This window comes from Ranitomeya imitator, chromosome 9 (assembly GCF_032444005.1).
Source record: "Ranitomeya imitator isolate aRanImi1 chromosome 9, aRanImi1.pri, whole genome shotgun sequence".
Lineage (NCBI taxonomy): Eukaryota > Metazoa > Chordata > Amphibia > Anura > Dendrobatidae > Ranitomeya > Ranitomeya imitator.
Window position 1 is genome coordinate 15,320,244 of NC_091290.1, and position 16,268 is coordinate 15,336,511.

Here is a 16,268-nt window from a genome sequence, read left to right on the forward strand (position 1 = left end):
CTTTGTGAAGCCCTTGTTTCCTGTGTCTCCTGGTGTAAATATAAATATTCTAGGTTTGCATTTACCATCATGCATACATATTACAGATCAATTCTATCCGCCTTGCTTTGCAAAATCCACCATTGATCTACCGCTTTCAAGTACCTGTGCGACCTCATTTACCGTTCTCCGAGACTTTTATAAAGATTGTTAATGGGCATTGCGTTATTGCTACAAATTATCAAGTATTGTTTTTCAGATGCGCCTTGTAATTCAATTTTCACCCACTGTTACAAAAAAGGGACTTGTTCTAAGGAACGAGCACTTAAATGACCCAGTTACTTCAAGTAAGTGTTTTGAACTGCAGGGGATTATTCCGAAATGTGTATAATCTATGACTTTGGAGGTACAATTAATCCAAACGCTGAAGGCACCAACATATTTTTTTATTTTTTTACGACTTCTGGTAAAAGATCAGGAAATGGAATCAAGTCAAAACACTTTAGCCTAAGAGAGAATATTTTTAAACACAGACGATGGTATCGCGGCCCTCGTGGCCTTCAGATGTCAACGACTTGTCAAGAGCAAACTCCGAGCGTGGACATGATAAATGCGGAAAAAAATATGACTTATTTTACCGTTTCCAATCATTTTTAGACAAATTGAAATCCAAAAATAAATTGGGTGTAAAACAAAGGAATAAATCAGAAAAGTTTAGGGAAGAGAAACTTTATGACGCCTCTTAATGTGCAGAGGAACATCATACATTATAAGTCTTGGTCAGGTGAAGGGGACATTTTATTGTCTTTTTTATGTATTTGGAATATTTATTCCTGACATATTTGGGTCTTGTTATAAGAGTAGACTTGAGTTTCTTTGTCATAAATCACTTCAGTGATGTGCAAAGTCACCACATATTTCACATATTTATAATACATGTTTTTTTTTGGCCGGTGGGTAGGTGTTGGTAAGGTTTCACTGCTGTAACAGGACAACAGAGAAAAACAGCTAGCATCCATTTATCCATGCACACTATCTGTAATAGTTTTGGTTTATTTCCTTAGCTCTATGGCAAAGCTATAAGCTGTGACGTTCTCTTACTATCCAGATTCATTACAAAATAGCTGCTGCATTCCCTTCATCAGCTTTTCTACTAGCTATGGTAGTTCTTACAGACTGGCTGTGCTATTTTATGTGATCAAAAAGTTGAAAACCTTTTTGGGGAGGCCCGTAGGGGCATGTCTAAAGTCATGTGATTTTTCTCAAATTAAAAAATCTTCTGTTTTGTGAAAAATGGCTGTTGGCTTTTTTTTCTCATCTAGAGTCATTACAAAATAGCTGCTGCATTTCCTTTCTCAGCTTTTATACTGGTCGTGGCAGTTCTTCCAGATTGGCTGTGCTATTCTATGTGATGAGATAGCTGCAAGGCATTTTGGGGAAGCCCACATGGCCTTGTCTAAGGTCATGAGATTTTTCTCAATCTCAAAAAAAGATCTTCTGTTTTGTGAAAAATGGCGTGTTGCAGTATTTTGTTTTCCTTCGTCAACTGTTTGAATTCTCTGGGTCTAGCACAGATCATAAAATTTAATATGAATTCAATTTGCATCAATGTGCTCATATATGTTTTTTTTGGAGTGGCAAGGAATGCTATGTGTTTATTTGGTAGATTTTCATTCCAGATTGGGAAGCAGAAATTCTGTAGACGTTGGCATTAGCAGCAACATGGATGACAAAATGTATCTACAAGCTTTGGGGTTAAATCGACTGCAAATTCACAATAAAATTCACAAATACAACATGCAAAATTTGCCTGAAATTCAAGGCAAATTTCTGTCCAGATGCACCTGTCTGAGCATATCTTGAAAAACAAGATCTTGAAAAACAAATGTGGAAAAATAAGTGAATGATATAAATATGAGGTGTAATGGTTAACGTTTCTATCATGATCCATTTTTGGATTTGTGGAAGCTCTGGTTCCACTCTGTTCTAAATGTTGCTTTTTCCTTTCAGCACCATTGGGGGTTAATGCCAGTTTTTCCCCTGGTGGCAATATGGTGTAGTTGCAGTGCTGTTGGGTCAGCTGATGTTGTGGTGACCACTCCCACCATCCTTTAAATGGTCACCTGATGCATCAGCTGACTGTTGGTGATAGTTTCTCTATGGTCACCAACCTTGCAGTGGCAGCTCTCTGGTGTCTGCTGTTTCTGGAGTTTGGAGTCTGGCTTCTCAGTCATCTGCGGAGTGGAGTTTGGCAGTGGAGTTTGGAAGCTAAGTGTGGTGTTTCCTCCTCATCCCTTTCGTGTTTGTCACTGTCCCCTGCATGATACTATCTGCAGTGGTGCGGCTAGCACTCCTTGCCGGACAGTGCACTAGCCAGGGCAGTGTAAGGTGACAGTGAGGGGTGAGGTTCCTGATGGTGGCGAGGGGAAGGACCCGCTTAGGGCATTAGGGGAGTGCAGGGTCACGCTCAGGTTTGAGAAGGAGGTGACCATTCCTTCATTTCCCTATTGATAGTGCCTTCCTCCCCTATTCCATCCCGTTGTGTCTTTGTCGTGCTGTCCCCTACCGACCCCCCCAGGACGTTGCTATATATATTGTGACAGTTTCTCCTTGCAGAGAGTTACATACCGGCTCTGGCATGCCAAGGTAGGGAGGCTTATTTGCCTCTGGGTAAATTTAATATGAAAATTGCCTCTTCAGAGAGGAAGAGGACTTGAACACTATAGCGCCACCTGTTGGAAGCAGTGATCCTACAAGTCATTAACGAGCCTGTCACACTTCAAGGCTCGTTAAAGGGTCAATAGTGACTTGTAGTATCCCTGCTTCCATCAGGGGGTGCTATAGAGTTCAAGTCCTCTTCCTCTCCGAAAAGGCAATTTGCATGATATAAATATATAATAAATGAATATAATGAAAAGAACAAAAGAAGAAAAATAAGGAACTCATCACATTTGGGATCCCCACAGCTGTAACAATCCACACTTTGGATGACTGAATGGAATTGCTCACCCTACATCTCGTTAGCATCAATCCGGCCAGAAATTATGGTCACATCTCAGCGTAAGAGAAACATAAAATCCTAAATCTCGGCTTCTTTATATTTTCTTTTCTAGTCGGTGTCACCGGAGAGAGCCCTGACATCCAGGAGAGGATAATTTACAGGCTTTAAAGGTTGATATCTAACAATGTTGCCCAAAAGAACAAGCTAACCACATGTGACAGACGACTGAAAACCTCGGGTCTTAATGTCTCACTGTTTCCGATTGCTGGACGTTCTCCGCTCTCCGCCAGGATGGAAAGGTCTGAGTCTTTTTTTTTCCCTTGCACCTGCGCCATTTATCATCGAAATTGAGGTAGTCATGGGGATGTCTAAACAAGGGCTCCGGGGTCCACTTTGTAAAATGTTAAGTGTTCTAAAGCTTACATATTTAAGAACAGGAAGAGAGCCGCATGATTTCAAGGTGGATGGAAGGTTTACATGTAAAGACTATTAAAAGTCGGAAAGAGACAGCTGTAGCATTTCATGAGCATGCTCCTCTGATGTTTTTGTAGCTCTACCTTTTCATTTTGGAGTTACTTTTCTCTGGATATTTGCATCATTATCTGCTTGTGACGTTGGTTTTACTACATTGCACATTGGTGCATTTTACCGTCATTCCCTTTTTTGGGGAAAAAAAATGTTCTAAGTTAAATTTTACGATACGAATAATTTTAATGGTAATTTTCATATCGGTGAGTGAGATATTAAAAGAGGTTTGAAAAAATGCTGCCGTGTTGAATATTTTGAATATTGAAGGTGGAGAGTTCTGGTGAGGAATGTTTCCTTCTCTAGGGTGGCCATTTTGAATCCACTGAAAGCGGTGGAGGGAACTAGAGATGAGACAATCCTTCCACATTCAAACTATCCAGCTTCTTCCCAAGAAAGTGAAAATCGCGGGAAATGTATTTGCTGCAAATCGCAGTCTTTAATTACCTTGAAAAGAGACAAGTGATGAAAGAAAATAAGAAAGAAAGAAAATAGAAAAAAAAAACAAGAAAAAATAGGGAAGGAAGGGAGAAAGAAAAAAGAAAGAAAGAAAAAAATAGAAAAAAAACAAGAAAAAAGAGGGAAGGAAGGGAGAAAAAAGAAAGAAGGAAGGAAGGAAGGAAAATAGAAAAAAAACAAGAAAAAAGAGGGAAGGAAGGGATAAAGAAAAAAGAAAGAAAGAATGAAAGAAAGGAAAAAGAAAAAATAAAGGAAGAAACAAAAAAGGGAATTAAGAAAGAAAGAGTAACAGCAAGAAAAAGAAAAAAGAAAACAGGAAGAAAGAAAAAATGAAAGAAAAAAAGAGGGAAGAAAGAAAGAGAGAAAAAAGAAGGAAGAAAGAGAAAAAGAAAAAAAAATAGGAGAGAAAGAAAGAAAGAAACAAAGAAAGAAAGAAAAAGAAAGATGAAGGCGAAAAAGAAAGAAATTAAGAAAGGAATGGGTGGAAGGGATGAAGGAGGGCAAGAAAAAAAAAAAAAGAAAACGAAACAAAGAAAGAGAAAGGAAGGGAGGGAGGAAGGAAGGAAAAACTGATCTGACCAGCACCTCCCAGCAGAATGAAGTCAGCCAGTGTGAACAGGAGCAAACTGCTGTGACTGCAGTATATACAGTGCACTCACACTAATCATGCTTTATACCTGAAGAGGTTCGGTCACCATCAGACAAATATCGCCTCGTCCTGGCTGGTGGGGACACACAAATCGAACAATTGGTGCATATATTTTTTTTAGCAGTAATTCAGTTTATATTTCACATATTCAATGTTTGCAGACAACTAAGCGTGTACATAGTACCAATAAAAATTGCGGCAGCACTCACTGATCTTGTGTGGTCCAAGTCCTTTATTAGAAACAATTACAACAACGACATCTTCACGGCTCGAGGGAGCAGAAGCTGAGAGGAGGTGAGCAGGGACTGAAGACCGTTTCGCGCCTACAACAGCGCTTCAATGGGTCTCCTTGCGAGACCCGTTGAAGCGCTGTTGTAGGCACGAAACGGCCGTTGTCTTCAGTCCCTGCTCACCTCCTCTCAACTTCTGCTCCCTCGAGCCGTGAAGATGTCGTTGTTGTAATTGTTTCTAATAAAGGACTTGGACCACACAAGATCGGTGAGTGCTGCTGCAATTTCTATTGGTGTTATGGATTCATTACTGTTTTTCATGTGAGCACCTCCGGTCTGAAGATTGGTTCCTCGAGCACACCACGCAGGTATAACGGCCGGCATACAGCATGGTAGTGCAGCTCCACTTTTTTTCTTGTTTTATTAAGCGTGTACATAGTGCCTATGGGAGCCGGATGGTGGCGGATCTGGAAAATGACGGATTCCGGCACCGGATTCCATTTAGTTAAACTGAGCATGTTTCAAAATTGTTTTTATCCAATTATCTGGATATGCTAGTCGGATCCGTCGCATCAGTTTTTCACAATCTGCGCCGGATCCGTTTTTTCCAACATTCGCCGGATTGTGCCTGATGCAAAAAACCTGATGTGTGAAAGTAGCCTAAGTGTGATAGTGTGGCGTGGACCACATTTTATTGGATCAGTGCCACTATGGTTTGGATACGTAGATAAATGGATTGAAGTGATGGATAGATAATATAATATAAGTAATAGAATAGATAGATAATAGATAGATAATAGATAGATAATAGATAGATAGATAATAGATGGATAGATAGATAGATAGATAGATAGATAGATAGATAGATACATGATAGATAATAAATAGATAATAGATAGATAGATAATAGATAGATGATAGATACATGATAGATAATAAATAGATAATAGATAGATAGATAGATAATAGATAGATAATAGATAGATAGATAATAGATAGATGATAGATAATAAATAGATAGATAGATAGATAAAAAATCGATAATAGATAGATAGATAGATAATAGATAGATAATAGATAGATAGATAATAGATAGATGATAGATAATAAATAGATAGATAATAGATAGATAATGGATAAATAGCGCGTTCCCTACATTCGCTCCTGACTCGCACACTTCATATATTTATATTATCTCATTCTTCCACGTTGCTGTCGCTCGTCGGCTGTCAGTCGTCGGCTGTCAGTCAGCGCTTACAGTCTCTGGGATGTCAGTGCCACGAGGAGGAGCACATTCACTGTCACCCAGAAATACCTTCACAGAAAAGAACGAGTTGATGATTCACTTCTAGAAATGATAAAAGATGTAGGTTGGAGTTTTTTCTTAATTTGGGGGTAAATCTTCCTTACACCCCTCAGCACATCCTGTGATTCCCTTGCTCCGTTGCTGCGGCTCGGTGTGACTTCTGTGTGAATTCCGGTGATTGATGATGATGAGTTTCGAGCAGCTCATGTCGGTGTCTGGATTTCACTGTTTGTGCCGAGATGCAAATTGTAATTGCTGAAAGGAACAATGTCCAAATCAGAGGGGCTCGTTTTGGAATAAAAGTGCGATGATGATGTTCATCTTTCCTGGATGCGCAATGTGAAGGCATCAAGCAGAGATTGCTGCAGTGTGACATCTGTAACCAAGCAGTGTTCCTGCCCACCACCCCCGCTGTGTCCCCCCAATTCTGTCCCTGTCTCATACCGGAGCCTCCGCAGATGAACATTTCATTAAGACTAATGAGCGTTTGTGCGCTTGGTAGTCCGACTCCGCTCCGCTGCCAATCTTCTTGCTTTTTCCCCCCCACAAAAATACTTAACAAACATTTTCCATATGAGCTATCAAACAACGATGGGTCCTGCAGGCGGGCACAAATACTGATTATGAGCCACTGCTGCTCCCCCATCTCATGATCTCATCAGTCACTCTGAAACGCAAGTAAAATCTGTCTCAGTCAAGACAAGTCAGACTCCCAGCATGGAGAGACACGGAGAATTTGCTATTGCTTTCTAGTAAGTGTTTTATCTCAGCCAAATTTGGATTCACAGCTACACTGCTCAGTACTGTTGTATAATGTCCTCCATACTGCTTCAGTGGGGAAAATAAGTATTTGATACACTGCCGATTTTACAAGTTCTCCCACCTACACAGAATGGAGAGGTCTGTAATTTTTTATCATAGATAAAATTCAACTGTGAGAGAAAGAATCTTAAAAAAAATCCATAAAATCACATCGTATGATTTTTACATATTTAATTTGCATTTTTTTGCATGAGTTAAGTATTTTATACAATAGAAAAACAGAACGTAATATTTGGTCCAGAAACCTTAGTTTGTAATTACAGCGGTCAGACGTTTCCTGTAGTTCTGGACCAAGTTTGCACACACTGCAGCAGGGATTTTGGCCCACTCCTCCATACAGATCTTCTCCAGGTCTTTCAGGTTTCTGGGCTGTTGCTAAGCAACATTGAGTTTGAGCTCCTCCAAAGATTTTCGATTGGGTTCAGCTGTGGAGACCGGCTAGGCCACTCCAGGGCCTTGAAATGCTTCTTACGGATCCACTCCTTAGTTGCCCGGCTGTGTGTTTCAGGTCATTGTCATGATGGAAGACCCAACCAAGACCCATTTTCAATGCTCTTACTGAGGGAAGGAGGTTGTTGGTCAAAATCTTGTGCTACATGACCCCATGAATACTCCCTTCAATAGGGTGCCATCCTGTCCCCTTTGCAGAAAAGCACTCCCAAAGTATGATGTTTCCTCCACCATGCTTCCTGGTTGGGATGGTTATCTTGGGGTTGTATTCATCCTTCTTTTTTTGCCAAACACGGCGAGTGGAGTTGAAACCAAAAAAGTTCTATTTTGGTCTCATCTGACCACCTGACCTTCTCCCTTGCCTCGTCTGGATCATCCAGATAGTCATTGGTGAACTTCAAATGGTCCTGGACATGTTCTGGGTTGAGCAGGGGGACCTTGAGTGCCCTGCAGGATTTTAAACCATGACGGTGTAGTGTGTTACTAAAGGTAATATTTGAGACTGTGGTCCCAGATCTCTTCAGGTCATTGACCAGGTCCTCCCATGTAGTTTTGGGCTAATTCCTGACCTTTCTCAGAATCATCCTTACCCCGTGTGACGAAATCTTGCATGGAGGAAAATTGACAGTCACCTTGTGTTTCTTCAATTTTCTAATAATTGTGCCAACAGCTGTTGAATTCTCACCAAGGTGTTTGCCTATTGTCCTGTAGCCCATCCCAGTCTTCTGTAGGCCTACAATTTTGTCCCTGGTGTTCTTAGACAGCTCTTTGGTCTTGGCCATGGTGGAGAGGTTGGAGTGTGATTGATTCAGTGTGAGGACAGGTGTCTTTTATATAGGTAATGAGATCAAACAGGTGCAATTAATACAGGTAATGAGTGCAGAGTAGGGGGCTTCTTACATAAAAACTACCAGGTCTGTTACTTATTTCATATAAGTCATATAATGGTTAGAAATCGTGTTTTTTCTCTTGCACACAGAGAACAACTTATACTAAAAAAGTCTGGTGCACTTTAGAAAAACTTTCAGACCCAGGTAAAAGGTGGACACATCTGTAGATAAGGTATTGCATCCTCAGATACTTCCAAAAATTGGTGATAGCTGAATATCCAATGACTCGTCCACCATGGCCATGTGCCCATGGACTTCAAGGTCTCCTCGATGCCCACATAAAGGGGTCACCAATTCAACCAGAGAAATAAGAAGAAGAATAGATGGAAAACTTTGACGGAAGATAAAATAAGTGATTTTTTTTTTGGGGGGGTGGGGGCTTCTGCCAATGGAGTGAACAATGTCACGCAGGAGATGCTGTATTAAGCGCTCATCCACACTCCTTGAGAGGTCATCCAGACTGAGATAGTCCCTGAGGTCTCTGCTGGAGACGTGCTCTGCGGGGGGCTTTCCAGCTGAGTACATCACTTCACCCCATGTAATAACTCCATTCAGACTGTTTCATTCCAAAAAAAAGATATCAGATTTTAGGGCAAAGCGAGAAGAACACAAAATATCCCCGGTCCAGTCTATTTACATGAATCCGAGGGCCAATGGCTTCACGCGAGGGGGCCATTACTGTACGGTGGCAGCTGTGATTGTGTCACACTGAGTCCGACTTATTTGCAAATTGCTCATCATAATTAGAGGAGACAAACATCCTTCTCAGTGGTGGCGGCACATTGAAAACTCCAGGCGGTCGCATGTTTCCGTAGCTAAATCAGTTATGAGCAACATAATGTACAATGCGGGAGCGGGACCGCCAAATCGAGCCGCGTCTGAGAAGAACGTCTGCATTTAGCGACAACAGCAAATCACTCATCTCTTTTAATATTTTGGAAATTGCTGATATTTCAACTTTGCACTCGGAAAAGTTCTGCAACTTTTGACTGTATACATCTTACCGTCAGTGAATGGAAACATTTGTGTCCACATTCTATAAAGATCTATTACTTCTCCCAGGTGGCAGCGTGCAACAATGTAGACTGTTTACAGTTCTAAATGATACATTTTACCTGGACTGATACATTGAAACAAAAGCATCAGAACAGGAAAGTAATGTGATGGATTTAGGTCACAGTGGATTGTCGGGAGGATCATTTGCGTTTTTGACCTCAATATAATTAACTTTTAAGCAAACTCATATTGTTATGAAAAGCGCTGCAACATTTTATTATGCTTTGAGTTTTAAGTTCTTCACTGTAATGCTGCTGCAGTGCAGTGTAGCGCAACCTCCACCAGGGGATGCACAAACAGTGTAACACCACTGAGCAGCAGCACAAGCGCCACCTGGTGGCGAAAGAGTGGTCAGACTGTCCGAGTCAGAAACAGTCATGGCAAGAAGTATCAGAGGTCAAAGCAATACACGTGGTCAAATACAAGTCAGAAGTCAGAGCCAGGCGGAAGCAGAGATTACAGAGACAAGAGACAGTAAAACAGGTCAGAAGACAAGCCGGGTCACATACCAAGGGGTCCAAGAACAGGGAACAAATGCTAAGACAAGCGGGGAGGCAGGAAGGGAAAGTCACGGGAACAGAGTACACGGGCAGAGGACAGAACACCTTATCAAGGGGTCATCTGCTCTAGCCTGGGAGCGTGAACTGTAACTGACATTGGTCTGCAGGCCACAGCAGACCGAAACAGCCACACAGAGCCCAAAACGAAGCAGAGAAGGTTAACCCCCGCATGACCAGACCGGGGAGAAAAAAACAAGAAACAAACCCTGGCCTGGATCATGACAGTCACCTTTGCTTGCTGTCATTGAATGTAAGCTTTCCTCTTAAGATTCTATAATCTCTTATCATGCCTTATCTCTCTGGCATGTATCTTTCCCCCAGTTTTTTTTTTAAGATCTCTGCTCGATTGGAAACATCCCATGTTTGCTTGCTGTCAATGAAACGAAATATTCTTGTTCGCATTCTGCATAGTTCTAATATTTCCCAAATGTGAGTGCTTGCTACAATGTAGACAGTATTCACTTTCAGCTGAGACATTTTTCCAGGACTGATACATTGTAACAAAGTATCAAAATAGCAAATTAATTGCCTAGAGGACAGATTGTGTACTTTGTGTTTGATTTCATTTTTGTTGTCAAGATCTCTGTTTGCTGTCACTGATGGCAAATATTCTCTATGTTTGTGTTTCGATAATACCGTTCCATACTGTATCTGTCTGACTTATCTTTTTTTAATTCCTCTCTCCCCCTTTTTTAATTCTTCACTTTTTAAGATGGCTGCTTGCTGCTAGAGAAGAGGATAATTCTTTGTATTCAAAAGCTGAAAACCTGTACTGACCCAATAATTCTCACAGCTGAGTGTCTGCTACAATTGGATTTGTTACAAAAAAGAAGTTTAAATTCAAACACACACAGCTTTTTGCATTGGAGAAAAATCAAGTAAGTGCGAACAAAGCCTCGATTTGCCACAACTTGCAAGTTTTCCAAAGCCTCCAATTACACTGAAAGGCCGTGTGTAACACTCTGAGGTCTCCTAGCACTGTATCCAAACCAGCTTAATCTTTTTAAAACAGACACTGCTTTTGTAGTGTCACAGTGATCTCTCCATATGTTTTTTCGTTCAGCAATATTGGTGGCTTGCTGCTGCATAAATGCAGAAATAACAAGACTGAGATGAGATTGAATTGCAGCAGCAGAACTAAGTGATTGAGCAAGTAGGAGCTGCCAGCTATGTGTTCCTCTCTGGACCTGCATCATTGACACACTGACTCTCATATCTCTCTCCTTACTGGTTGAATCTGGATTATTCTCTTATTCACACACACTATTCTTCACTACTGTGCTATTAGTACAGTTTTTCAGTGTCTTTTTGGCTACCTCTCCATATCTGTATGGATAGTTTTCGAGCTTTGGCATCCTCTCACTTTCCAGATTCACCCCCAAAGCCGCTGCATTCCCTGCCTCTGCTTTTATACTGGCTATGATAGTACCTACTGTTTTTCTGTGTTATACCATGTCATGTGATTACTACAAGGCACAATTTTGTCGATTTGTGCAAAACAAACTGCCTACTGTTCCAAATCTCTGGGTTCTGTGAATTTCTAAAAAAAAAAAAAATGAATATGAATTTTATTATCATCAATTTCATTTGCTCGTCTCTCATAATGGAAAACTAAAGTGATGTAGCTAATAACTGATTTTAATTGCCACTTTTTTATATGCCACACATGTGCCAAGGATTGGGTATTCTGCAGCCTGTAAAGAAGCCATATGTCCTATGAAATACATCACCTACAGCAGCAGTGTATGATGGGATGTGATAAAATCCAATCCTATAGAGTATAACATCTGTCTGTGGTTGTAAAATGCCAAGGGATAACCATGATGTGTGAACAGAGCCCATTAGGGACAGCTAATTGCCTCGTAATGCCAAACGGGAATCCAGAGCCATTAAAAAGATAAATGACAAGCGCATAAATATCTGCAATCTACATAGGCTGTGGCTAGCAAGCCACAAAAAGCCAGAACTATCTGTATTTTATGAAAATTGCTTGTCACGGTACCTTGCGGGTTGCAATGTGACCCCATTTGCTTTCATTAAGCTACAATGTAGCAGCGACATACAGTGATCTTTGGCCATACGCCCTTTTCATGGCCAACGTTTGGGTGCAGCCCCAAGCCTTTAGATTTCCCTGATGATAAACCTCTGCGTGGGACTAAACGAAACTATCAAAATTTGAAACTTACAGTAGTTTTATGGTCAAGTTCTAAAATCGTCAATTACCCTATTGAGGAGCTGATAGATGAGGGTCATCCATGAGAAATGCGTATTTAAGATACATTTTAGGTATTCTAAGGGGGTTTCCTGGGCAGGAGGAGTTATGATCAGCTTATTTTTGGGGGGACCTTTTTTTTTCATGGCCGTTAGACGAGAGCCCTGAGAACCTCTCCCTACTTACCGGCGTCCCTGGTTCCTCTTTTGATTAGCTTATCCCTTATGTGCAACCACGACATCATGCCAAGATGTGTAATCAAGAGAGAACCTGCGAACGTTAGCAGGTTGTGGGGTGGTGTGCAGGGCTCCCGTCCAGTCCCCACAGAATTAGGACTTGGCCTCTCATCCAGGGACTGCAAATGTATTTGCTAAGCTCTAGTGAGGAATAAATAATGCCTTAGATCAGTGTTCCTCAACTCCAGTCATCAAGAGCGACCAACAGGTCATGTTTTCAGGATTTCCTTAGTATTGCCCAGGTGATGGAATTATTGCCTGTGCAGGTGAAGCAATTATCACCTGGGAAATACTAAGGAAATCCTGAAAACATGACCTGTTGGTGGCTCTTGAAGACCGGACTTGGGGAACACTGCCTTAGATTGTTCTCTCTGGTTTAGCTGAAGCCAGATCTGTCAATGACCCAACAGGTCCACACCTCCTGCCGATCTTGTTATACCGTAAGTCCTTAAATAAAGAATGTGAGTGCATGCAACTAAAAATACGTCTTTAGGGTGTAGCTTTAGCCAATAGCTGCAGACCAGGAAGTGATGTCAGAAAAGTGGGTGTGCTCTTAGCAACTTCTGCTGCACATTCTAGTATATCGCAGCAGTAGTTGAATTAAGGACCTGTGGTTTCCTGATAATTTTGGAAATTTGCATTTGCGGGGATCAGATTAAAAGATTAAAAAAAATGTCAGCCCAAGTACATTTCTAGTTAATCAATTTTACTAATTATAACCATTTTCCTACAATTTCACGATAAAATGTTGGCGGGAATGAATGATAAAGAATCTGAATGTATGTTGACACAATGCACAGATATTTCTACTCTATGGCCCATGGTTGATGTAGATATTACACCAGATATTGCCACCAAGAAAGCATTCTCCATCCTCCATCATCATCGTCACCCTTCCATGATGCAACATGAACCATCGCGACTTGATTATGGTAATGATCCCATCCATTCATTAGGTTAAAAGCGCCTTGTAAAGATTTCATCGTATGGATCCTAATAAAGCAGAATCCGTTAGTCAGAAGTATTGTTTTCTTCATGTGCCTAATGCATGTTAATGAGAGCGGTATATAGATGCCATTTGTTATTCGTGATAATGTACAGCCTGGGGAAGATAGCAGATTGAGGAAGCGGTAGACTCACAAATCACCTTGGTCCCTTCAGGGAACCCATGACACGGCCTCATTAATTTATATAGGGATCTGGAAAATATCAATATATCATCAATATTTACTTGGTGGGGTTTAGAACTTGCAATATTTATGAGATGTGGACACTTTGTTTCTCCGCTCACATACACTTCCTATTGATGTTTCGCAGGGGACTGCATTCTGTTCCGTTAATTAAACTATGCATGGCTGCCAAATGTCACTATTTATACTGATGATCATCAAATTATGAGTGTAAGGGAAGCGAAACGCTACATCTCCGGGAACAGCATGACTGGGCCACTGAAGCCAACATTGACCATTGGATGGAGCTCAGGACACCCAAGATGTATTATTATTAGTGTTGAGCGATAACGTCCGATACTTGAAAGTATCGGTATCAGATGGTATCGGCCGATATCCGAAAAATATCGGATATCGCCGATACCGATATCCGATACCAATACAAGTCAATGGGACACAAATATCGGAAGGTATCCTCTATGGTTCCCAGGGTCTGAAGGAGAGGAAACTCTCCTTCAGGCCCTGGGATCCATATTCATGTGTAAAATAAAGAATAAAAATAAAAAATATTGATATACTTACCCTCGGACACGCCCTGGTTGTCACCGCTGCAACAGCCATGATTCCCTTCCTAAGAATGAGCGCGTTAAGGACCTTCCATGACGTCGCGGCTTGTGATTGGTCGCGTGAGCGTCATGTGACCGCTCACGCGACCAATCACGAGCCGCGACATCATCGAAGGTCCTTAACGCGCTCATTCTTAGGAACAGAAGCATGGCGGTTGCAGCGGTGACAACCAGGACGCGTCCGAGGGTGAGTATATCAATATTTTTTATTTTTATTCTTTATTTTACACATGAATCTTAATCCCGATACCGATTCCCGATATCACAAAAATATCGGAACTCGGTATCGGAATTCCGATACCGCAAATATCGGCCGATATCCGATACTTGCGGTATCGGAATGCTCAACACTAATTATTGGTATAGACAAGAAGGCTGTAAATGACTGGAAGAGGTCCAGGGGTTAGATCAAACCTTGACCCTGGAGAACAATTGGACCTAAAGGTGCTGCACCTCTGCCCCATGCGAGGAGACAATACTATAAATGATGCATCATAGCTTGAGGAGGCTTGTGATAGGGTCAGAAGTTCAGGAATTTATTAGCTATGGAACCCAAGCCATGGGTCCATGGTCTAAAAATAAAAAAAGAAACAATTGTATGCAGAGGCCCCCATTATGTTACGTTTGGTTCTTATATTTACCTTCATGGTCCTTGGACCAATTCTTCACCGATTTTTTTTTTATTGGTTCAGTTCCTCTGGTGGATCATCCATGACTCTCCAATGGCCCTATATCAGTCCAATCCATGGTAGGAATGCCTTTGAGTACGATTGTATTTACACTGGCAGATAATCGGGAGCAGGCATTCCTAAAAAGGCTAATTTTCCGATTATCAGCCTGTCTAATCAGGACTTCCTGACGAGAAATGTTTGTAGCTTGGGATAATTTTTAGGCCAGCTTAAAAATTATCATTCGAGACAGCACATTGCACCATTTAAACAGGATGTGCTGTCGAGAACAATATCAGTCTATACGCACAGAGTGATTGTATTAACGATTGTTCTGTGTGCATAGAGAGGCAGTCGAGCAGTCTAAACAGGTTATTTAGTGTCCACCATTTTGCTTCATTTAGCCAATGAATTATTATTATTAGGGTAAGTTCACACAGGGCGTTTTTGCTGCGTTTTTTTTATGCTAATTTTCAGCTGCTTTTTACAATACCAGCAAAGCCTATGAGATTTCAGGAATCTCATGCACACACATTGGTTTTTTGTTTGATCAGTATTTTGTGCTTTGCTGCGTTTTTTGGACATAGAGCATGTCACTTCTTTCAGAGTTTTTGCTGCGTTTTTTCACCCATTGACTTGAATGGGTGTTGAAAAAAACGCAGCAAAAACGCAGGTATCTTTATTTGCTGCGTTTTTGCTGCTGAAAATCCAAGGACATTAGCATGGACAAAAAGAAAAAAAAACGCACCTAATACGCAACAAAAAAACGCACCAAAAATGCACCTAAACCTGCATTTTTGACGCAGCTTCTTTACTGCCAAGATGATCAGGTTTTGCTGCTGAAAAAAAACAGCAAAAACGTCCTGTGTGAACTTACCCTTTATTATTTATTATTATAGAGCCATTTATACCATGTGGATGGTTGTGTAATGGATGCAATTGGCAAGTATAAATGCAACGTAATAATGTAGGACATCAGCCCATTCTTGGAGCCCAGTCGGAAACTCATACAAGATTACTTCATGCAAGATTACATGAATATTATTTCCATACTTTTCCTACACGATGAGCTCCTGCAGACCTTTATGTGCCACGACAAGTGCTGACTATCACCAATGCCCAAGATCTTCCTCCTGGTCCTGTTCAGGCAATGATACAGCTATAGGAATGTGAAGTAATGTATCACTGTAGGATCAGACTACACAGGCTTTGTTTGTAGTCTGTTGCCATAGAGACACACACATTGGGCTGCATAAATCAGAAGAAGAATGTATCTATTTTAATTTTAGCTGAATCGGCATAAGGGTATGTTCACACGTTCCTGATTTCCATCCTTTTTTTTTCAGGACTGTTTTTTTAAAAACTGCAGCTCTTGGCAGAAAACGCAGGTCCTTTTTTTGTCCTTTTTTGATGCGTTTTTTGATCCTTTT